The sequence below is a fragment of the Mustela putorius genome, unplaced genomic scaffold (genome assembly GCF_011764305.1).
Source record: "Mustela putorius furo isolate JIRA1106 unplaced genomic scaffold, ASM1176430v1.1 tig00001094_pilon_pilon_pilon, whole genome shotgun sequence".
NCBI classification, from domain to species: Eukaryota; Metazoa; Chordata; class Mammalia; order Carnivora; family Mustelidae; genus Mustela; species Mustela putorius.
Genome location: NW_025421566.1, coordinates 3604092 through 3626345, shown reverse-complemented (window position 1 = coordinate 3626345; position 22254 = coordinate 3604092). Strand labels below are relative to the sequence as shown.

Sequence of the window (22254 nt, the reverse complement as noted above, 5' to 3'; positions counted from 1 at the left end):
CGTAGGCCTCCGTGGGACCTGGGCGTCCCACATGAAGAAACGGCGGCTCAGCGGAACGCTCAAGAGGCGGTGACCCCGTGTGCAAAGGGCATCAGCATGAGTCAGGGAGTGCGGTGTCAAACTGGTTCTGCCTGGGAAGCTTGAGGCACGCGGGTCAGGCCACACCAACAAGCAGAGCTGGAGAAGCAGGCGCCTCAGCTTTGGGCACCGCCTCAGTGCCTCTTGCCATCCTTGGCACAGAGTTTGGGTTCCCTGGTGTGAAGGCTCATGCGTCACCCCGTTACCTTTCTGTGTTCATCGGTAGAGTTTTCCCAGCCATCTCCCAGGGCAATCTCCTGTGCCCACCGCAAACATCCAGAGAACACTGGCCAGCATGCACAGAGCTATTTGCTACGTGGTTGGAGGACATGTCAGGCGATCGCCATCGAGGCCCGGGGAGAGGGGCAGGGCAGAATGACCTCTGATCCCCGAAGGGTCTTGAACCCTCTAGCAAACCTGTGTATGGCCCATAGAGGATACTCACCGGCCTCCTCATGTGTGCCTGTGTGCCTGTGTGTCTGTGTGTCTGTGTATCCGTCTCTCCCAGGAACTTCAGCATGTTGAGGTGAATACGCAAGAGCCTTGCGCTTGACCGGAAAGAGTCCAGGACCTTTCAGAGGGAGCCGAATGATCAGCTTGGGCCCTCGAGCAGGGACCCACCTCGAGCCTGGTGTCGGGAAGAAACCCAGGGCCGACTGAGGCCTCCTGTGAATTTATTAAAATGTCGAAGAGCGATGTCAGCCGTGCTTACGTGTGTTACTGTGGGTACGCTCGCACACGGTCTTCTTCATGGGGTGCCGGAGCTCATGGGATTCCCTTCGATGCTTACCACGCTGCCTGGGCATCCTTATTCCGTGGAAGGGAATATGCATGCTTGCCCAGAGGTCTAGGTCACACAAGCTCTGGGACTGCATCCCGGCGTGGCGGAGGTCCTTCCCCCGGGGATGGTGGAGGTGGGCGGGGAGAGGAGATGAGCGAAAGGCCAGCTGACTGAAAGGGCTCATGTCTTCCCTGGGGAAATGACAGAGGACAAGGAAAGGGAAGGACGAGCCAGGGCCAGACATGTCCAGTGTCAAGTTTTGGTAGATGGCGAGGACCCTCTTCCAGAGATGCCCCCTGGTGGATGAGCTCAGACACAGCAAGGGTGGGACGGTAGTTTCATTAGTCTCTTGAACCCCAGAGCCAGTGCTCTCCTTTCTTCTAAACAGGCGTGCCCAGGCCCTTGCTGACACAGTCATCCTCAGCCCCAGATACAGCGGGAGCGAGTGGGGGCCAGGCCCTGTGGAGGGACTGTTGGAGAGGGGAAAGTGGGACGAGGGAAGGTAGGAAAGATGACACTGTCATTCTGGTCCACGTGGCTGGACGGAAGAATGAATGCCAGGGAGAGTGTGTGTCACACACACACACACACACACACACACGGACACCATCGGTTTCAAACCGCCCTAAGCCTCAGAATATTTAGCCACTCACATACCCCGACGCATACACTCAGGAGCAAAGCCAACACCCCGCACCCAACACACGGTGGTTTCGGTCACTCTCATGTCCTGACGTGCACACACTCCCTCACCCTCCCAGGCACCCAAAAGTCACACACTCACATGTCCAGAGACTAGCTCACGGATAGGCAACCCCACGCTGCCCCGTGATCCCCAGTTCGCGGCTTCCCTAGGATTTTGGATCCGTGTCCCCAGATGGTCCGTAGAGGAGAGGGCAGAGTATAGCTGAATGCGAGACCCAGGACACCCACCCGTGTGCTGTCTGACCCATGCTGACCCTGAGGCTGATATGCCTCCTTCCCCAGGGTCTGAAGGAAAGTGCCCAATACCCTCTATCCAGTTAGACCACTAAAAGGGAAATGCCTCCAGAGGGCACACCTAGTCCTCACCAACACCCCATGCAGCATGCTCCCCTGGTTAAGGGCCAAGTGCACACAGGCTGCTCCGACCATGTAGGGCAGCGTCCATCTTCGGAGGTTTTAGCCTCACTCCTCCCACTTTCAAATTCTTTGTGACTTTGGGACTAAAAGGCCAGTCTCTCGTTCGTAGCATAGACGTGGCCAGCTTTTCAAAACCTGCTCGTTCTGCTGTCGTCCACATCGTACTCCAGTGCCGTGAAGCCCCATTACTGAGCAGCCCCATTACTGACACAGGGCAGTCCACAATTGCACTACTTGGTGACTGTGTACTCCCTGACTGTTTCCACCCTCTATTCCTCTGTGACTTCCTCACTCGCTGTCTCATGTTTTCGGGAAACGTGACAGCTGCCCTCCTGGACACCACTGGATTTAGCTCTGCTCAGCCCATTTTTGGCTTTCCCACGATTGGGGGGCGGGTCCCTTCCTCACAGGCAATGTGTCCTCTGGGTCTATACGCCTTGCAAAGTATGAATTCAGCTGGAGGCCTACCCGTCCTTCCCGCCCTGCCTAACCCTTCCTCGCAGCTCCCTGCCTGTCTCTCCCTCCCCATTGGAGCACACTCCTCTCCCACCTGCCCCTGTGCCTCTCTTCCCTTCTCTCCCTCCCTCCCATTCCGCCAGCTCTTCTTCTCTGGGCTTCTCTCTCTCTCCTCCCAGACTCCCTCTCATCCCCCTCCCGCTGTCCCCACCAGAGCCTTCTCCCTCTCCAGGGCTTTGCTCCTTTTCCTGCAGTAATCCCAGGAGGAGCCTCCTCCAACGGCTTGGGCAGGAAGGCACATGCTGGTCAGTTTAGATTGTACCAGGAATTCCGCAGTCTGCGCAGTCTCAAGGACTGTCTCAGACATTTTTCATCTCCCCATAGACAGCCATGCATTTTTCTCCCTGCAGGGGTGTTTGTTTGTGTTGAGAAGCAGATTGAGAGAGTGACACTTGTGGCGACCACACACCCTGCACTTAGCGCCAAGGGAGTTCCTCCTGCTTCTTTGCGGTCAAAATCCCTCCCCAGGACACACTGACCCGTTCCTTTTAAAGGAGGCCCTCCCATGATGCAACCACAAGGCTGATGGCCTTGCCGTCACTCAGGAGGCCTTCCTGACCCCTCAGGCGGCATGTGTCCTATCCCGCCCACCACAGTACCCCCGTCCCCCTTGGCTCTTGGACTCTATGAGGTGTGGTTCGGACCGGAAGGACGTGGTGAGTACCAGAGAAAGGGCACATGTGCTGTCAGTGCTCACTTGTCCGTCCCCTCCCCGGCTGGTACTCCACTCAGTGGCGGACACAGACTAAGGCAGAACTTGGAGCAGAGCTAGAGGAAAGACACAAGAGCCCTAGCAAGAAAGTCCGGTGATGAAGGAGAAAGCAAAGAGGAAAAGAGACACAGAGAAAAAGGGAAAGGAGTCGGACAGAGGAAAGCACAGTGGGAGAGTTTGGCCACTGGCTTGGTCAGACAGTGTGCAGAGTTTCTCTTTGGATTAAAAGTCTGGCCCATTAGCATGCTTCCCAGTCTGATCGCGGACCTCCCCTGAAGCTGCTTTGCGGCTCTGTGGGCACCCAGGTGGCCAGGGTCCTTGGCTCTTTTCGCTAATTTAATTCAGGGAAAGTATTTTGTGTGCGGTGTCCTTCTTTAAGGAAAGCCGGGTGGGAGGTGGTGGGCTCGGGAGGCAGATGGTCCCAGCACCCAGCACCTTGGTGGTAGGCTCCTATTCCCTCCACCACTGGGCAGGTCAAGGGGAAAACCACAGGACAGTGATGTGGCTCAGTTGGAGCACCAGCTGATGCCCCCAGGGCTTTTCTCCCATTCTGCTGAGAAGGTGCTCGGGAGGCGTTCGGGGCAGACACGGGATTCAGCTGCTGGATTTCAATTGCGGGTGACAGGCGAGGGGTCCTGGACGGACTGATGAGAAAGGGGCGAGTGGCCCTGTGATAACCTGGGCACTTGTGGGGAAGGCCTGAGATGTGTCTCCGAAAAAAACGAGAGGGGTTGAGAGGCGCGGAAGCCACCCCGGTGGCGGGCAAGGGCAGGCTTCCTGGCTGGCACTGGGGCCTGCCAGGGACAAGCCCCCTGCCCCATAGCTGGTTAGACCTCGGAGGAACCAGCGTTCTGCGCAGGGATCGGAGTCTGTATCCCTCCCGGGCCGCATGCGTGACTACCCGCGAGCACGCTGTGTCCGCTATCTCAGCCCCGGATGCACGGAGGCCCTGTGCACATGCGTGCCCCAGACCCGCGCACTCGGATAAGAGGCAGCTGCCCACCCTGGTTCCCAGGTGTCCGAGCTGAACCTGCGGGTGCCCCATTCATCGCCTGCCCTCCGCAGCTGCCCAGGCTCAGGGCCACGGCCACATGGAGAGGGAGTCGTGGTCCTGGGAAGGCGGGGCTGCCTCAGAATCCGGGACCACCTTGGTCCCAGACGGGGGCGTGAGGAGGCGGCTGCCCTCAGGGAGACCGGCTCCCGCGGGCATGCGGAGGTGGTGGTCACGGCTGTGCATGAAGCTGAGGCCCAGCAGGGCCGAGAGGAGGCTGTGGGGGCCAGGAGTTGGTGCTGGTGGTGGAGGATATCGTGGCGGATGAGGAGGTGCCGGCGGTGGAAGACGAGGATGTGCTGGCGGTGGAAGACGAGGAGGTGGCGCACGCAGAGCGGGTGGAGAAGCGGAAGGAGATGTCGCAGGCAGAGCCGGTGGCCAGGCCCGACACAGCCTGGCCGCACTTGCCGCTCTGCAGGTGGTTCAGGAAGCGCTCCGCTCTGTGGATGTCCAAGCCACCAGGGCCTACTTGCGGCTCAAGCGCAGGATGAATCAGAAGCGGAGTGGTACCTGGCTTGAAGGAGGGCCATCATCCAGGGCATCCCTGGCTTCTGGGCACGCGCCGTATACTTCCTTCATCGCGCCGGCTGGGTTTTGGCTCCTGTGGACCACAGTGGGAGCAGGGCAGAAGGGAGCAGAGCCTGAGCCAGGGGCAGGAGTGCTGAGAAGAAGGGCCCCGCTCCCCCATCCAAGGGCCCCACCCCTCCAGGAGTGGGCACCTGCCAGCAGTAGTCCCCACTGCCAGCAGTGGGCGAAACCCCAGAGGAGTGGGCACAACCTTCTACTGCACAGCCTAGGTGCCGGGGTGTAGTAGAGGGTGGTCCCGGAGGACGAGGGTGCGGGCATGGGCGTTGGTGGGAAAGGCAGGGGCTGAGACCTGTGGAGTCCTCTCTGAGTAGACGCTCCGGGCCAGGGCTTTGTTGCTGTGCACCCCAAGGCCTTGGCTGTACAGAACCCGTTTCAACACTCTCGACTCCTAGTGATGCCCAGTCCCACATGGCTCAGAGCACATGTTGGAAGGAAAGGATTTGGGGGTAAATGGGGCAGATGGAGAGGCTGCCCGCATCATTCCGTGTCCTACAAACCGTGTATCGTTGCAGAGTTCCCGGGAGACCTAGGGTTCTGTGGTGCGCTTGCACTCATTGAGAGTCAGTCAGCAGGCTGCCTGATTTCAGCGGGCCCCGGGACCCTGGACACGGTGCCTGGGTGCTACAAACTCTGTCTCCACAGGCCCTCCAGAAGCCGGCCGAGGCCCCTGGCCCAGGTGCTCCCAGACACGTTTCCTCGCTCCCCTGCCTCTCCCCTCTCCATGTCCCCCACCCCGCGCTCGCTCGCTCGCTCTCGCGCTCTCTCTCTCTCTCTCTCTCTCTCAACCCTCCCAGCCCTCCGTCTACGTCTGTCGTCAGGGTTTGGGTGTCTCTGTCTCTCTGTCTCCTTCCACCCGCCCTACCCCATTCCTCCCTGTGTGGCTGACTCTGCCAGGCCCTTGCTCGGGACCCTGGGTGTGCAGCCATGCTGCAAGCGAGCGGAGCAGCCCCCTTGTGGGCACAGAAGGTCCCTCAAGGGCCCAGGGCCTCGGGTGAGCACACAAGCAAACGGGGCCGTGAGGGGGACCGAGCCCATCCAGACATCCAGAGTGGTTACTGACTGCCTCCTGGCCCCGCTGAGCACGGGCACAGGCCAGAGAGGACATAGGCAGGGAGAGCGGGCGGGCTCTTGGCCTTGCCCTCTTGGGCCCCGGGAGCTTCAGCCCTGTTGATCCTCCAAGCCAGAATGACGTGATCGTTAAGGAGTATCACCTTAGCATCAGCGGTAGGTGTGGGCTTGAGGTGCAGAGGAGCTGGCGGAGGGCTTCCCGGCATGAGGGCCCGGGGGTGGAAAGGGAGGAGTGTGGGGTCCTCGGGGCATTGCAGGGATTTGGTACAGGAAGGGGGACAGGTCGTCTGTTGAGAGCGAGAGCTGGCGTGGGTCCTAGGCCTCGGAGAGCCTCCCTTAAGTTTCCTCGTCCCGCCCGCAGGATATCGGGAGACTCGTTGCACTCCAGTCCGGTGGTTCTGGGATTATGAACGTGGTGCTGCCAGCCGCAGGCGAGACCCCCCAGCGGCCTGAACTTCTTCAACTGGTTGTGTGACCCCAGCTGCCCAGGGTCCAACAGGATCGCCGGGGTGAGGCCCCTGCGCCTTCGTCAGCAGCGCAGATGCTGGAGTCCCGACTGCTGGGGAACGGGGTCGGGGGCCCCGTGCTCAGCTCACCTTTTGTCCCCTACCAGATCATCATCGAGGACCTGTGGCCCAATCCCTTGCAGTACTACCCGAGGCAGGAAGGCGGCCTCTGGGAATGAGCTGAGAGGACGACCTGTCGGTGAGGAGCCAGGAGGGCTGGGTCAGGAGCCCTGTGGGCAGGGGTGCCAGGGGACAGTCAATTTAGTGGCGGGGAAACTGAGGCTCAGAGGAGCTTGGACCCATGGAGCAGGTGGCAGGGTGGGAAGTGAGCCTGCGGGAACTCAGAGCGCACACACAGGGCCGAGGATGGGTCTAGTCCGGCAGGTTCATGCCTGCCATGCTGTCCTTTGGAAAACCCCTGGCCAATCCGGACAAGCAAGGCTCCCCCAGCCCATTTTCCTGAAGTGTCTCCCATGGCTGTCGGCCTCTCTCTCGGTCCTCCTTCCGCTCGTTCGGTTGGCGATGGCCTGCCTGTCTTTGGGAGTCGGGCTCCTTGTCCCAGCCCACTCTTGGACCACGACTCCCTGACGGCCATCCACATGCCTGAGCACCGCGTGTCCTCCCACATCGTTCACATGTCCTTGGGAATGGTCCCAGGCCATCCCAAGCAGGGTCACGGTGCCCTGGCTGTGGAGGAACTGGGATCCCATGAGTACAAGGCATGCTCACAACATCACGTTCACTATCCCTGGCATCATACATTTTCACAAATAGCTAAGACTTTTGTGTGTATTTTCATGTTTCTCTGTGTGTGTGTGTATGTGTGTGTGTGTGTGTCTGTGTGTGTGTGTCAAGGCATGGCAGCTGTGTGGAAGTGGACATCACAGAGCATGCGCGTTGCACCACCAAGAAGAATCTGATGAGGCCTCCACCGTTGAGAAACCTGCATGGGCTCTTCTCCGTGGTGCTCATCCTGCACGGGACAGCAAAAGGGACAAGGATCAGCAGGGGCAGCGCTAGAGAGGATCCTGCCCCTAGCTGCAGGGTCAGGGAGAAGGGCCATAAACAAGTTACAAAGCACCTTGTGTCCATGTGTGGTTTTATATTGGGGGCACAGGAAATGGCAAGGAGGCAATAAGCCTGGTGGGACCCTCCAACCCCCATCCTGTTGGATTCCATGGGTGGGGTGATGGAGAGCAAGGGGCCAGGGCACAGCCGTTCTTGGCCTGCGGACAGAACCCCACCCTTCCAAGCAGGATGTGGCAGAGGAAGGGAAGAGGCGGGTCTCTCTTGGGAAGTCTTGTTCTGTAGAGCGGGGCGCACAGGAGGGGTAAGGTGCTCCCGAGTGGGGCCCTGGGGTCCCCTGGGCTCCTCGTACCACCGTATTCACATGGCTTGGAGAGCTTTTTCTGTTGCCCTTCAACCTGGAACTGTGCCCTGCATTGCTGAGTTGCAATGCTATGCATCTTCTTGGTCAGCTCCAGCGCAAAACCAAGGGTCGTGGGAGGAGCAAAGATGAGGCTGTCGCTCACGGTCCCTCCCTGTGGCAACAGATCCTCCTGCAGTGCAGGGGACAGTTCCACGGATGTGTGAGGCAACGCAGGTGTGCTCCATGGGATGGCGGACATCCTGAGTGTTTATGTGTGAGGGAGCCGCTGAGGGCAGGTCCGCGCCTGCACACGGACGTGTGTCCGTGTGTGTGTGTGTGTGTGTGTGTGTGTGTGTGTGTGTGTGAAGGGGCAATGGGGAATGGCCCTATGCCCTCACCATGTGTATGCATTGTGTGCCTCCCCTCAGTAAACAACCTGTAGTGCATGTGTGTGTGTCTGTGTCTCTCTGGGGCCTCCTTTGTACAAGGGCTGGACAGCTATGGTGTGTGTTGTGGGTGTATGTTTCCATGCGCAGTTCTGTGTCCAGTGTTTGGGCTGAGGGTGCTTGAGTCCGTGACAGAGATAGGATGTGTGCTGGCAATGAGTGTGGGTTTGCATGGGCTTTTGTGCGTGTGCGTGCACGTGTGGGTGTGCTTGAGCGGTTGAGTGTGCATTTCTATGTCAGGGAGGTCGTGTGTTTTCCTCGCATGTGTCTGCATCCTCAGGGAGTGTGCGTTGGAGTATGTGTTTTAGACAGGTGAGAATGTCTGTGTGTCCAATTCTGTGGATGTTTATGGATTGCAGGGCACCAGGGGCAGACTTCTTTTTTGAGCAGGGTCAACAGTGTACGCCTATGCCGGAGACCTTGGATGTGTTGTCGTGTGTGCGTGTGCTTGCAAGCATAGCTGTGTGTGGGGGAGGGCAGGGATGCATGCCTGCGTGTGCTCCGTGTGTGTGTTTTGTGTATGAGCGTAGAGCTCGTTGTGATTGTATAAGTGTGTCAGTGTGTGTGTGTGTGTGTGTGTGTGTGTATGAGAGATTGAGAGAGTGGCTACGTGTGTGTTCTTTATGACACAGATGATGGGTTTTGTTTACATGCTTCTGTACCCTTAGGGCTATGAGCGTGTGTGCATGCGCCGATGTGTCACGTTTTTATGCCTGTGGGCTCGAGGCCATAGAGGTGGTGGGGTATGCATGTTAGTGTTTTTGGGCACACACGTGTATGATTTTTATGGTGAGGCCAAATGCGTATGCCTGTGCCAGAGTCCTTGTGGCAACTGGGTGTGTCCCGAGTGTTTTTGCAAGCGCCTATGTGTCTCCATGCAAGGGATGGTGTGCAGGCCTCAGATCCATATGCACGAGTGTGTATGTAGTGTGTACAGTGGGTTCACAAACCGCTCGCCTGTCTGCGTGTGTGTGTGTGTGTGTGTGTGTGTGTGTGTGTGTGCAGGCTTGCGTACACGTGCGTTCTTTGAGGATGCAGAACAAGGGTTTTGCTTACATTCTTCCCTTTCCTCAAGGGTAAGTTTGTGTGAGTGTGCATGCTCCGATGTGCTGGGGTCAGTTGTGTATGCCTGTCTGCCAGAGGCTTTGGATGTGGTCTCTTGTGTGTGTGTGACTGCGAGTGTCCCAGGTCACACCTGGGAACGTCCTTTTGAGTTGGGACCAAATGTCTATGCCTGTGCCAGAGACGTTCTGTGAGAGCTCTATGGTGTGTGTGTGTGTGTGTGTGTGTGTGCTTACGAGCACCTCTGTGCCAGCATGCATGTCTGGTGTACATGCCTGAGTTGCAGAGATACATGTGTGTATTTAGTGTGTTCGGTGTGTTTTTTTTTGCGTGAGCACGTGTGTATGTGTGTGTGTCTGTGTGTTTGAAAGGAGCCCGATGGGGTGTGTTTGTATTTTCACTCTGTGTGTGTGTGTGTGTGTGTGTGTGCGCGCGTATGTGTGCAGCCGTGTGTGTGTGTCTGTGTGTACATGTGCCATCTCCTTTCTTTGGTTTCAGGGGCCAGGTGTGGGAATGCAGAGCCCCCTTCTGAGTGCCTGAGTGCCCGTGTGTCCGTGTGTGTGTGTCTGCATATCTGTCCCACCCAGGGAGGTTCACGCTGCTGAGATGCATATGAGGAAGCATCGCCCTTGACCAGAAGCCGTGCAAACTTCCCACGGAGCCTGGTGCCGGGGTGAAAGACAAGGTCGACTGAGGCCCCCGAGGAAAACCACTGAAATGTAGAAGACCGATGTCACCCGTGTTCCTGTATGTTCCTGTGTGGAGGCTCACGAATGAGCTCCTTCTCAGAAAGGAGCAGGTGGTGTGCCTGAGCTCCTGGTGTAAGGTTGGTGCTTACGATGCTGCCTTGGAATCCCCATTCCGAGGAAGGGATGGGCCCTCATGCTTGCCCAGAGGTCTAGGACACAGAAGCTCTGGGACGGCATCCCAGCGGGGGGAGGTCCTGCCCGTGCGGATGGTGGTGCTGGGCAGCGGGAGTTGATGAACAAAAGGCCAGCTATCAGGTCTCATGTCTTCCCTGGGGTAAAGACAGAGTTCAAGGCTAGGGAAGGATGAGCCAGCGCCAAACATGGCCAGTGTCTGGGTTTGGGGGATGGCGATGCCAGTCCTCCAGAGGGCTCCCTGGGGATGTCCTCAAGCACATCCACTGCACACAGCAGGGCTGGGCCTGTAGTTCATTTTCCCTTGGACCCCAGTGCCCGTGCTCGCTACCGGTCTGGCAAGGGGCCTGCCTCTTGCTGACACGGTCATCCTCTCCGGCACAGAAACAATGCTGTGGAGGGAGTGGAGGCCAGGCCTGTGCCGTCACGTCTCTGATGTCGCATCCCTGCCTGGGCCCATATCAGCGCAGCTGGGCCTGCATAATGGCCTTTGGCCCTGGTGAGTCTCTGCTTTGCCACAGATGCGGGGCCGTTGGCCCGACTTGGGTTTGTATGAATTTCTCTCGCGGAGACAATCTGCCTGGGCCCTGGGCCCCGTGTTCTTCAACGTGGAGTGAGATGAGGCCGGGGCTGTCTCAGTAGTCTTCGAGGAGTCCTTGGCTGCCAGCGCCGTAAGCCATGTGTTGACGCATCCTTGGGAACAGAGGAACAGCCCCGCTCTTACTGCCGGCCAGCGAGGGGGAGGGATCTCCGGGGCCACGCCTAGGTCATCAGGTCACTCATCACTCACACTGGTCCCACTTTCAAATGCTCTGTGGCTACGGGACGAAAAGGTCAGTCTCTCGCACGGAGCGTAGGCAGGGGCAGCTTTTTAAAGGCTGCCCGTTGTGCCGTCGTCTACATCATCCTAGATGGCTGTGAAGACTCCTTACTGACCGGGGCCGCCTGGCGCCCACGATTGCTAGACCCGGTTCCTGTGTAAGCCCCTGTCTGTTTCCACCCTCTCCGCCGCCGCCATGACTTCCTTTTTGGCTGTCTGACCAGTGTTTTCAGGGAACACGATTGCTGACCTCTTTGACACCACTGGATGGAGCTCTGCTCAGCGGACCGTTGGCTTCCGCAATCGGGTGTGTGTTGGGGGGGGTCCCTTCTGCATAGGCGGTATGTCTTTCGGGCCAGTACGCCTTGCACCCTCTGTACGACCAAAGCCTCCCTCTGTGCCTCCGGCCTTCCTCGCTCTGTCGCTGTGTCTCCCTCCCCACACCTGCACACTCGTGTCCGTCCTCAACTCTGTCTGTCCTTCCCATCGCCCCCCTCGCTCCCCAGCTCTTCTTCTCCCCCTGGGCTATGGTGATTCTCCTCCCAGGCTCCCTGTCTCCCCCCACTCTCTGTCACCACCGCAGCCTCCCCCATCTGCAAGGCTGTGCTGTTTCGAGGGCACTTCTGCCTCAGGACCCTCAGGACCCTCCTCTAGGTCAGTTTGGATTGCACCAGTCACGCCAACGCAGGGACCTTTTCAGGGACAGTCTCAGATAATTTGCCTGCTCGCCACAGGCGGCCATGCCTTTTTCTCACTGCAGGCGTCCCTCTCTGCACTGACAGCTAACGTGGGCAACGGAGACACTTGGGCCCACCAAGCAGCCTGCCCATCATCTCCAGGAAGCTCCTCCTGCTTCTTTCGGCTCCAAAACCCCCAGGACACCCCCAACCATCCTTGGTATGTGAGGCCCTCCCATGAGGCAAGCACAAGGCTGGCAGCCTTGCCATGCCCCGCGGGGACTTCCTTACACCTCTGGTGTCCGGCGTCCTATATGGCCCATGATCCCCCCCTGGAGTGCACCTGCATGAGGGGTGGTTCGGACCCGAAGGACCTGCTGAAATAGGACACATGTGCTGTCAATGCGCACCTGGTTGGTGCACCATCCCCTCCCCGGCTGGTACTCCACTCAGCGAGGGACCCAGACAAAGGGAGCACTAGGAGCAAAGTTGCAAGGAAGACCCCGAGAGCCCTTGCATGAAGGTCTGGCGGCGACGGAAGAGAACGCAAAGAGGAAAGGAGACACAGACGGGAGAGGGAAAGAGGTCGGGCAGAGGAAAGTCCAGCGGGAGCGGGTTTTAGCAGCGGCGGGCTCCCCGAAAGATGCAGTTGGTCCTCGGACTTAAAGTCTGGCCCGTCAGCATGCCTCCCAGTGCCAGTGGGGGAGCTGGCTGAGGCCGGCTTAGAAGCTCTGTGTGCACCCTGGTGGCCAGGGACTGTGGCTCTTGGCTACGTAATTTCAGGGCAAGGACATTGTGTGCAGATTCCTTCTCTGAAGGACAGCTGGGTGGAGCGGGGTGGTGCTGGGGTGTGGAGGGGGGTGGCCCCTGCACGCAGCAGCTTGGTGGTAGGCTCCTGGCTCCCTCCACCGCTGGGTTGTTCCAGGGTAAAAGCCCGACAACAGTACGCGGCTCCGTTGGAGCACCAGCCGATGCCCCCAGGGCTTTCCTCGGGTTCCACTAAGAAGGAGCGTGGGAGGCTTTCGGGCTGCGGGGAGTCACGGGATTCAGCCGCTGGATTTCAAATGCTAGCGACAGGCGAGGGTTCCCAGAGGGACGGATGTGAAAGGGACGAGCGGGACTGTAACACGAGGGCACCGGCGGGAAGGCCTGCGAGGTGTCTGTGCAGAAACGTTAGGGGTTGGGAGGCGCGGAGGGCACCGCGGGGGAGCGTCCCGGGCGGCCTTCCAGGCTAGCTCTGGCGCCTGCAAGGGCCCAGGAGGGAGGTGGCCACGCCCACGGCCCTATCCCGGGCGATTCCCGGGAGCACCCCCATCCTCTTGGGGTTCGGAGTCTCTGTCGCTCCCAGGACGCATGCGTGACTCCTCCGCTTGGCGGCGGCACCCACCGCCCCGGGTCCCTGTGCGCATGCGTGCCCCAGGCCCGCGCACTCAGACAGGCGGCTGCTGCCCGCCGCCGACGCCGGGCGCGGACCAGAACCTGCGGTTCCCGCCTCCATCGCCTGCCCTCCGCAGCTGCCTGGGTTGAAGGGCAAGGCCACATGGAGTAGGGGTCGAGGTCCGGGTAAGGCGGAGCTGCCCCAGAATCCGGGTCCATCTTGGTCCCAGATGGGGGCGCTTCTGGCCCTGGAAGCTGCCGGTTTGGTGGCCGCGGCTGTGCGGGAAGCTGAGGCCCCGCGTGGGGAGGTGGAGGAGGCCGGCGCTGGGCAGGTGTTGGTGCTTGTGGTGGTGGATATCGTGGGGGAAGACGAGGAGGTGGTGGCGGTGGAAGACGAGGAGGTGCTGGCGGTGGAAGACGAGGAGGTGCTGGCGGTGCAAGACGAGGAGGTGCTGGCGGTGGAAGACGAGGAGGTGCTGGCGGTGGAAGACGAGGAGGTGGCAGAAGCAGAGCAGGTCGAGAAGCCGAAGGAGCTGTCGCAGGCAGAGCCGGTGCCGCGGCCCGACACAGCCGGGGCCGCCCTTGCCGCGCTGCAGGTGGTTCAGGAAGCGCTCCGCTCTGTGGATGTCCAAGCCACCAGGGCCTACCTGCGGCTCAAGCGCAGGATGAATCAGAAGCGGAGTGGTCACCTGGCTCGAAGGAGGGCCATCATCCAGGGCATCCCTGGCTTCTGGGCACGCGCCGTATCCTTCCTTCATCGCGCCGGCTGGGTTTTGGCCCCTGGGGAGGACAGTGGGAGCAGGGCAGCAGGGAGCAGAGCCTGAGCCTGAGCCAGGGGCTAGAGAAGTGCGAAGCTGGGCCGGGCTCCCCCAACCATGGCCCCCACCCCTCCAGCAATGGGCACCTGCCAGCAGTAGGCCGCTGGGCACGCAGGGAGCGCAAAGCCCCGAGCCCTGGGCCTACCCTTCTACTGCACTGCCTAGGGGGCCGGGGTCCAGCAGTGGGTGGTCCGGGAGGAGGTGGGTGCGGCGAGTGCGTGTTGGGGGGAAAGCCAGAGCCTGAGACCTGTGGAGTCCTCTGTGAGTGGAAGCTTCGGGCCAGTGCTTTGGGGCTGCAGCACCCCCACACGCCTCTGCGGTCCCAGAACCCGTGTCAACACTCTGGACTCCTAGTGAAGCCCAGCCCACTTGGCTCAGAGCACATGTTGGAAGGAAAGGATTTGGGGGTAAATGGGGCAGATGGAGAGGCTGCCCGCCTCATTCCGTGTCCTTCAAACCGTGTATCGTTGCCGAGTTCCCGGAGACCTAGGGTTCTGTGGTGCCCTTGCACTCATTGAGAGTCAGTCAGCAGGCTGCCTGATTTCAGCGGGCCCCGGGACCCTGGACTCGGTGCCCCGTGTGCTACCAACTCTGTCTCCACAGGCCCTTCTGAAGCCGGCCGAGGCCCCTGGCCCAGGTGCTCCCAGACACGTTTCCTCCCTCCCTGCCTCTCCCTCTCCATGTCCCCCACCCGCGCTTGCGCTCTCTCTCTCTCTCTCTCTATCTCTCTCAACACTCCCAGCCCTCCGTCTACGTCTGTCGTCAGGGTTTGGGTGTCTCTGTCTCTCTGTCTCCTTCCTCCCGCCGTACCCCTTTCCTCCCTGTGTGGCTAATTCTCCCAGGCCCTTGCTCGGGACCCTGGGTGTGCAGCCATGCTGCAAGTGAGCGGAGCAGCCCCCTTGTGGGCACAGAAGGTCCCTCAAGGGCCCAGGGCCTCGGGTGAGCACACAAGCAAACGGGGCCGTGAGGGGGACTGAGCCCATCCAGACATCCAGAGTGGTGACTGACTGCCTCCTGGCCCTGAACTTCTTCGTCTGTTTGTCTGACCCCAGCTGCCCATGGTCCAACAGGATCGCCGGGGTGAGGCCCCTGCAGCCTTCATCAGCAGCGCAGATGTTGGAGTCCCGGCTGCTGGGGAACGGGGTCGGGGGCCCCGTGCTCAGCTCACCTTTTGTCCCCTACCAGATCATCATCGAGGACCTGTGGCCCAATCCCTTGCAGTACTACCCGAGGCAGGAAGGCGGCCTCTGGGAATGAGCTGAGAGGACGACCTGTCGGTGAGGAGCCAGGAGGGCTGGTTCCAGAGCCCTGTGGGCAGGGGTGCCAGGGGACAGTCAATTTAGTGGCGGGGAAACTGAGGCTCAGAGGAGCTTGGACCCATGGAGCAGGTGGCAGGGTGGGAAGTGAGCCTGCGGGAACTCAGAGCGCACACACAGGGCCGAGGATGGGTCTAGTCCGGCAGGTTCATGCCTGCCATGCTGTCCTTCGGAAAACCCCTGGCCAATCCGGACAAGCAAGGCTCCCCCAGCCCATTTTCCTGAAGTGTCTCCCATGGCTGTCGGCCTCTCTCTCGGTCCTCCTGCCGCTCGTTCGGTTGGCGATGGCCTGCCTGTCTTTGGGAGTCGGGCTCCTTGTCCCAGCCCACTCTTGGACCACGACTCCCTGACGGCCGTCCACATGCCTGAGCACCGCGTGTCCTCCCACATCGTTCACATGTCCTTGGGAATGGTCCCAGGCCATCGCAAGCAGGGTCACGGTGCCCTGGCTGTGGAGGAACTGGGATCCCACGAGTACAAGGCATGCTCACAACATCACGTTCACTATCCCTGGCATCATACATTTTCACAAATAGCTAAGACTTTTGTGTGTATTTTCATGTTTCTCTGTGTGTGTGTGTGTGTGTGTGTGTGTGTGTGTGTCTGTGTGTGTGTGTGTCAAGGCATGGCAGCTGTGTGGAAGTGGACATCACAGAGCATCCGCGTTGCACCACCAAGAAGAATCTGATGAGGCCTCCACCGTTGAGAGACCTGCATGGGCTCTTCTCCGTGGTGCTCATCCTGCACGGGACAGCAAAAGGGACAAGGATCAGCAGGGGCAGCGCTAGAGAGGATCCTGCCCCTAGCTGCAGGGTCAGGGAGAAGGGCCATAAACAAGTTACAAAGCACCTTGTGTCCATGTGTGGTTTTATATTGGGGGCACAGGAAATGGCAAGGAGGCAATAAGCCTGGTGGGACCCTCCAACCCCCATCCTGTTGGATTCCATGGGTGGGGTGATGGAGAGCAAGGGGCCAGGGCACAGCCGTTCTTGGCCTGCGGACAGAACCCCACCCTTCCAAGCAGGATGTGGCAGAGGAAGGGAAGAGGCGGGTCTCTCTTGGGAAGTCTTGTTCTGTAGAGCGGGGCGCACAGGAGGGGTAAGGTGCTCCCGAGTGGGGCCCTGGGGTCCCCTGGGCTCCTCGTACCACCGTATTCACATGGCTTGGAGAGCTTTTTCTGTTGCCCTTCAACCTGGAACTGTGCCTTGCATTGCATGCCATGCATGATCTTGGTCAGCTCCAGCACAAAACCAAGGGTCGTGGGAGGACCAAGGATGAGGTGATCACTCACGGTCCCTCCCTGTGGCAAACGATCCTCCTGCAGCGCGGGGGACAGTTCCACGGATGTGTGAGGGAATGCAGGTGTGCACCATGGGATGGGTGACATCCTGAGTATTTATATGTGAGGGAGCCTTTGAGGGCAGATCCACGCTTGCACACGGACGTGTGTGTTTGTGTTGTGTGTGAATGGGCAATGGTGAATGGCCCTATGCCCTCGACCATGTGTATGCATTGTGTGCCTCCTCTTCAGTAAAGAACCTGTAGTGTGTGTGTGTGTGTCTGTGTCTCTCTGGGGCCTTTTTTGTACAAGGGCTGGAGAGCTATGGTGTGTGTGTGTGTGGGTGTGTATGTTTCCATGTGCACTTCTGTGTCCAGTGTTTGGGCTGAGGGTGCATGAGTCCGTGACAGAGATAGGATGTGTGCAGGGAATGCATGTGGGTTTGCATGGGCTTTTGTGCGCGTGCGTGCACGTGTGGGTGTGTTTGAGAGCGGTTGAGTGTGCATTTCTATGTCAGGGAAGTCGTTTGTTTTCCTCGCATGTGTCTGCATCCTCAGGGAGTGTGCGTTGGAGTATGTGTTTTAGACAGGCGAGAATGCCCGTGTGTCCAATTCTGTGGATGTTTATGGATTGCGGGGGACCAGGGACAGACTTCTTTTTTGACAGTGTCAACTGTGTACGCCTATGCCGGAACCTTGTATGTGTTGTCCGTGTGTGTGTGCTTGCAAGCATAGCTGTGTGTTTTGGAGGGCAGGGATGTATGCCTGAGCATGCTCCCTGTGTGTGTTTGGTGTATGTAGTGGAGAGCTCATTGTGTTTGTATAAGCATGAACATGGTGTGTGTGTGTGTGAGAGAGAGAGAGAGAGAGAGAGGCTCCGTGTGTGTTCTTTATGACACAGATGATGGGTTTTGCTTACATGCTTCTGTACCCTTAGTGCTATGTGTGTGTGTGCATGCTGAGATGTGTCACGGTTAGTTGTAGATGCCTCTGGGCAGAGGCCATAGATGTGTTGGAGTATGCATGTTATTGTTTTTGGGCACACACGTGAATGATTTTTATGGTGAGGCCAAATGCGTATGCATGTGCCGGAGACCTTGTGTGAATTGGGTTTGTCCCATGTATTTTTGCAAGCGACTATGTGTCTGCATGCAAGGGATGGTGTGCAGGCCTCAGATCCATGTGCATGAATGTGTATTTAGTGTGTACAGTGGGTTCGCATGACCACATGCATATGTGTGTGTGTCTGTGTGTGTTTGTGTGTGCAGGCTTGTGTACATGTGTGTTCTTTTTGGATGCAGAACAAGGGTTTTGCTTACATTCTTCCCCATGTGTTGTGTGAGGTGCATGCTCCGATGTGCTGGGGTCAGTTGTGTATGCCTGTCTGCCAGAGGCTTTGGATGTCGTCTCTTGTGTTGTGACTACGAGTGACTGTTGTCACACCTGTGTACGTCTATTTGAATTGGGACCAAACATGTATGCATGAGAGAGCTCTGTGGTGTGTGTGTGTGTGTGTGTGTGTGTGTTTACAAGCACCTCTGTGCCTGCATGCATGTCTGGTGTACATGCCTGAGTTCCAGAGATACATGTGTGTATTTAGTGTGTTCGGTGCATTTGCATGAGCACGTGTGTATGTCTGTGTCTGTGAGTGTGAATGGAGCCCGATGGGGTGTGTTTGTATTTTCACTCTGTGTGAGTGTGTGCGTGTGTGTGTGTGTCTGTGCAGCAGTGTGTGTGCCTGTGTGTACATGTGCCATCTCCATTCTTTTGTTTCAGCGACCATGTGTGGGAACGCAGAGCCCACTTCTGAGTGCCTGAGTGCCCGTGTGTCTGTGTCTGTCTGTCCCTGTGAACCAGGGAGGTTCACGCTGCTGAGATGCATATGAGGAAGCATCGCCCTTGACCAGAAGCCGTGAAAACTTCCCACGGAGCCTGGTGCCGGGGTGAAAGACAAGGTCGACTGAGGCCCCCGAGAAAAACCACTGAAATGTAGAAGACCGATGTCACCCGTGTTCCTGTATGTTCCTGTGTGGAGGCTCACGAATGAGCTCCTTCTCAGAAAGGAGCAGGTGGTGTGCCTGAGCTCCTGGTGTAAGGTTGGTGCTTACGATGCTGCCTTGGAATCCCCATTCCGAGGAAGGGATGGGCTCTCATGCTTGCCCAGAGGTCTAGGACACAGAAGCTCTGGGACGGCATCCCAGCGGGGGGAGGTCCTGCCCGTGCGGATGGTGGTGCTGGGCAGCGGGAGTTGATGAACAAAAGGCCAGCTATCAGGTCTCATGTCTTCCCTGGGGTAAAGACAGAGTTCAAGGCTAGGGAAGGATGAGCCAGCGGCAAACGTGGCCAGTGTCTGGGTTTGGGGGATGGCGATGCCAGTCCTCCAGAGGGCTCCCTGGGGATGTCCTCAAGCACATCCACTGCACACAGCAGGGCTGGGCCTATAGTTTCATTTTCCATTGGACCCCAGGGCCCGTGCTCGCTACCAGTCTGGCAAGGGGCCTGCCTCTTGCTGACACGGTCATCCTCTCTGGCGCAGAAACAATGCTGTGGAGTGGAGGCCAGGCCCCGTGGAGGGACTGTTGGGTGCAGACAGGGTTACTGGCAACTTAGGAACGACAATGCTCTCCTTCTGGCCCAGGAGGCCGGAGGGAGAGTAAATGGCTGGGAAAGCTGTGCGTCTCACATGTGTGTGCCCGCACGCGCACACATACACACACACGCACACACACACACACAGGCACACCATTGGTTTAAAACCCCCCACCCCTGCCACGACTATTTGGCCACTCACAGGCTCTGACACATACACTCAGGGTCAACACCGGTCCATCTCCCTCCCCACAAACACACAGTGATTCAGTCACTCTCATATCTTGCCCTGCACACACTCACTCACCCTCCCAGGCACACACCGTCGCACACTCATGTGTCTAGGGACACACTCATACCGATCCACCCACGCTGCCCCGTGATCCCCAGTTCCCTGCTTCCCTAGGACCATGGCTTGGGGCCCCCCAGATGGTCAACAGAGGAGAGGGCGGAATATTGCCAAATGCAAGACCCAGGACACCCACCCGGGTGCTGTCTGTCCCGTGCTGCCCCTGAGCCTGATACGCCTCCTTCTCCTGGTCTGAAGGCAAGTGCCCAATGCCCTCTATCCGCTTATGCTCTACCCCCTACCCTCTATGCTCCCCAAAGGGAAATGCCCTGATAGGCACACCTAGTCCTCCCCAACACCCCAGGCATCATGAACCCCTTTTGAAGGGCTGAGTGTGCGCCGGCTGCTTCGACCGTCTTGGGCACCGTCCATCTTCTGAGGACATAGCCGTGTGCGCAGTCCCACGGACACACCTATGGCATGCACAGTACCTGTCGCAAGCCTCATCCAGGAGGTGTTGAGACGAGCCCCTGGGTCGCGCCACCCCTGAGCCGTGTCTACTCACCTGAGACACGTCTGCCCAGGGAGGCTGGCAGAGGTTCCAGTCTGCGGCCAGGACAGTGGGGGAGGTATGAGCGTTCGCCTGCCAGGCGCTTCTCTACCCCCAGCTAACATAGAGGCTCCAAGGGCAGCAGCCCTGAGGGTGAGGGTTCCCGAGGATCCTTTCTGCCCTTCAGCAGGCCCAGCCCCCTGCCCACATTTGGTAGAGGAACCTTTCCTGTTGCAGTGGCTCTTTCCCAAAGGAGGGATTGGTGGTCAAACGTCACGGATGCTTCTTGTCCCTGCATTGTGCAATGGGAAACGCCTGTTCCGGGTCAGGCTGTGGCATGGATGAGCTGTATGAGCAAGCCTTGCCTCTTGCAGGGTGGGTGGACGTGCCTGAGACTCCAGGAGGGAAGGCTTCTCTCTCTGGGAGCGTAGGGGAGACCGATCTTTTGGGACACTTGGTCTGCAAATGCCGGAGTATCCTCGACGGGCTCCCACATGCTGCCACCTGGCTCTGCTTGTGTTCGTCAGCTGAGAGTGCCGTACGTGTTGTTTCTTCTTTGAGCAGCGGGGGAGCGGGACAGCTCCCGTGTAGAGCCTGGTCTTAAGGGGTCCTCGGTCCGGGCCATTTCAGGGACCACAGTGGATTCCTCTACGCTTGTGGCATTTGGTAGGGTGTTCTCAAGGACGTGAAGCCTAGGGGAGAGGAGGGCACAGGGTCCCCCACCCCTAAGCATCTGTCACCTGGGCTCTGGGCACTGGGCTGATGTGGAAGCCTGGCCTGGCCCCTCTCCCGTCCCGGCCCTGCTGGGACAGAAGGGTGAGGCTGTGGAGGGCGGATCCCTTCAGACGCCAGGGAGCCCCCCATAGTGGCAGTACATGGAGGGTGAGGGCGTCTCGGCCCAGGTCCCCACCACTAAAACAGGGAGCCAGGACAGCTAAAGTCAAAACCGCACTTGCTTTCCATTTTACCACCTAGACAGGAGCATGAGGGTATCCTGTTTAGAAGCCCCTGCAAGACTGACTTGTACAACATAAGCCTAAACAAAGCCAGTAAACATGAAACATTGGTCCCTGTCCCATGTTGAGGCAGCGGGTGTCCAGATGCCAGCCCATCAGCCCCATTGACTTGATGATCAAAGCCTTTCTGTGCTCACGCTTCCATATGCAGTTATGTGTACGTGGAAGGCCATACCTGTGTGGTAGTGTTACATCTACCTGCATAGATGTGCATGTATGGGCACACACAGAAAACTTGGTCTGAACACACGTGGGCGTGTCAGCCCACGGCTGTACTGAACACCGCTGGCACCTCAGAATGCAGCTGGCATGAACTCTGCACAGCTCGAACCCCTGCGATAACATTAGTCCGGCCGCCCTAGGAGTGGAGCCATGGCGCAGAGCCATGCATCCACCGCGGATTCAGGAGACGGAGCTGAAGAAGACCTGTGAGAGGGTACAGAAGAAGCCGTGGCCTCAAGAATCGGTATGGAACTGCCGGCATACGTTGAGGATGTAGAATCCCCAGAGCAACCACAACAGGTACCTCCAAGTCCAGGCCACTATACATGTGGCACTTTGACAACTGAGTCCACTGAGATATGGTGTAAAAAATCCGTTTGTTCCTGTAATGTTGGGAGTCATTGGCTTGCATTGGCCCCAAACCAAAAGTCCCAAGCCTAATTTGTACATCCGAAGCCACAGTTTGGGTATTCTCTCTCCACGCGTAGAGGCCAGCGCTGAGGATGTGATGGCCCAACCTACTCTTCCACTGATGATCTGACTTGGCTGGCCCGCAGATGGGAAGGCGAGGGAGGACATGTTCTCCTCTGCAGGCCAGGCAAACTGGGAACCCCTCCCATGGCATTTGTAGTGTTGGCAGAATGCAATGCAAGGTGCTCTTTCCCTAATGGTGAAGGTGCATGCATACATGCTTTGTGTCACCTGAATGCCAGCCACAGCATCTTGCTGTCCGGCCTTCTTAAGGGTACACACTGTAGTCACCTGGCTGATGGCAACTCTCACCACCTTCTCCACAGGATTCGCCCACACATTGTCTCACGGGATAGGCATCTGGGTCTGCTTTGCTGTATTATTGTGGCTCCATGAAAGACTCATGCTGTCTGTCTCCCAAGGTGGGTCAGTGGAATTTCTTTGTACAAAAATAAAATTGTCTCTGATGATCATACCTTTACAGACAATTGTATTCGTGATATTTTTTCATTTTTCCTAGACTTTCTTTTTTCTTAATTTTAATTTCAATTGCAGTTAATTATATCATGCTATATTACATGCATGTGTTTTTATTGATTCTTCAGTTTCATACAACTATCTTGCCTTTATATACATGTTCTCTGCTTAATT

General features: G+C 58.2%; 2 long non-coding RNA genes across 2 annotated transcripts; both read left to right on the top strand.

Moving 5' to 3' along the window:
* Positions 1 to 6356: 6356 nt before the first annotated feature.
* On the top strand, positions 6357 to 7335 carry LOC123393973. The gene is made up of 3 exons (XR_006608778.1): positions 6357 to 6425; positions 6530 to 6621; positions 7278 to 7335. It is a non-coding gene; the product is annotated as an uncharacterized LOC123393973 (long non-coding RNA).
* A 7597-nt stretch (positions 7336 to 14932) lies between these two features.
* LOC123393972 lies at positions 14933 to 16037 on the top strand. Its single transcript, XR_006608777.1, has 3 exons — positions 14933 to 14952; positions 15058 to 15149; positions 15812 to 16037. It is a non-coding gene; the product is annotated as an uncharacterized LOC123393972 (long non-coding RNA).
* Positions 16038 to 22254: the final 6217 nt, after the last annotated feature.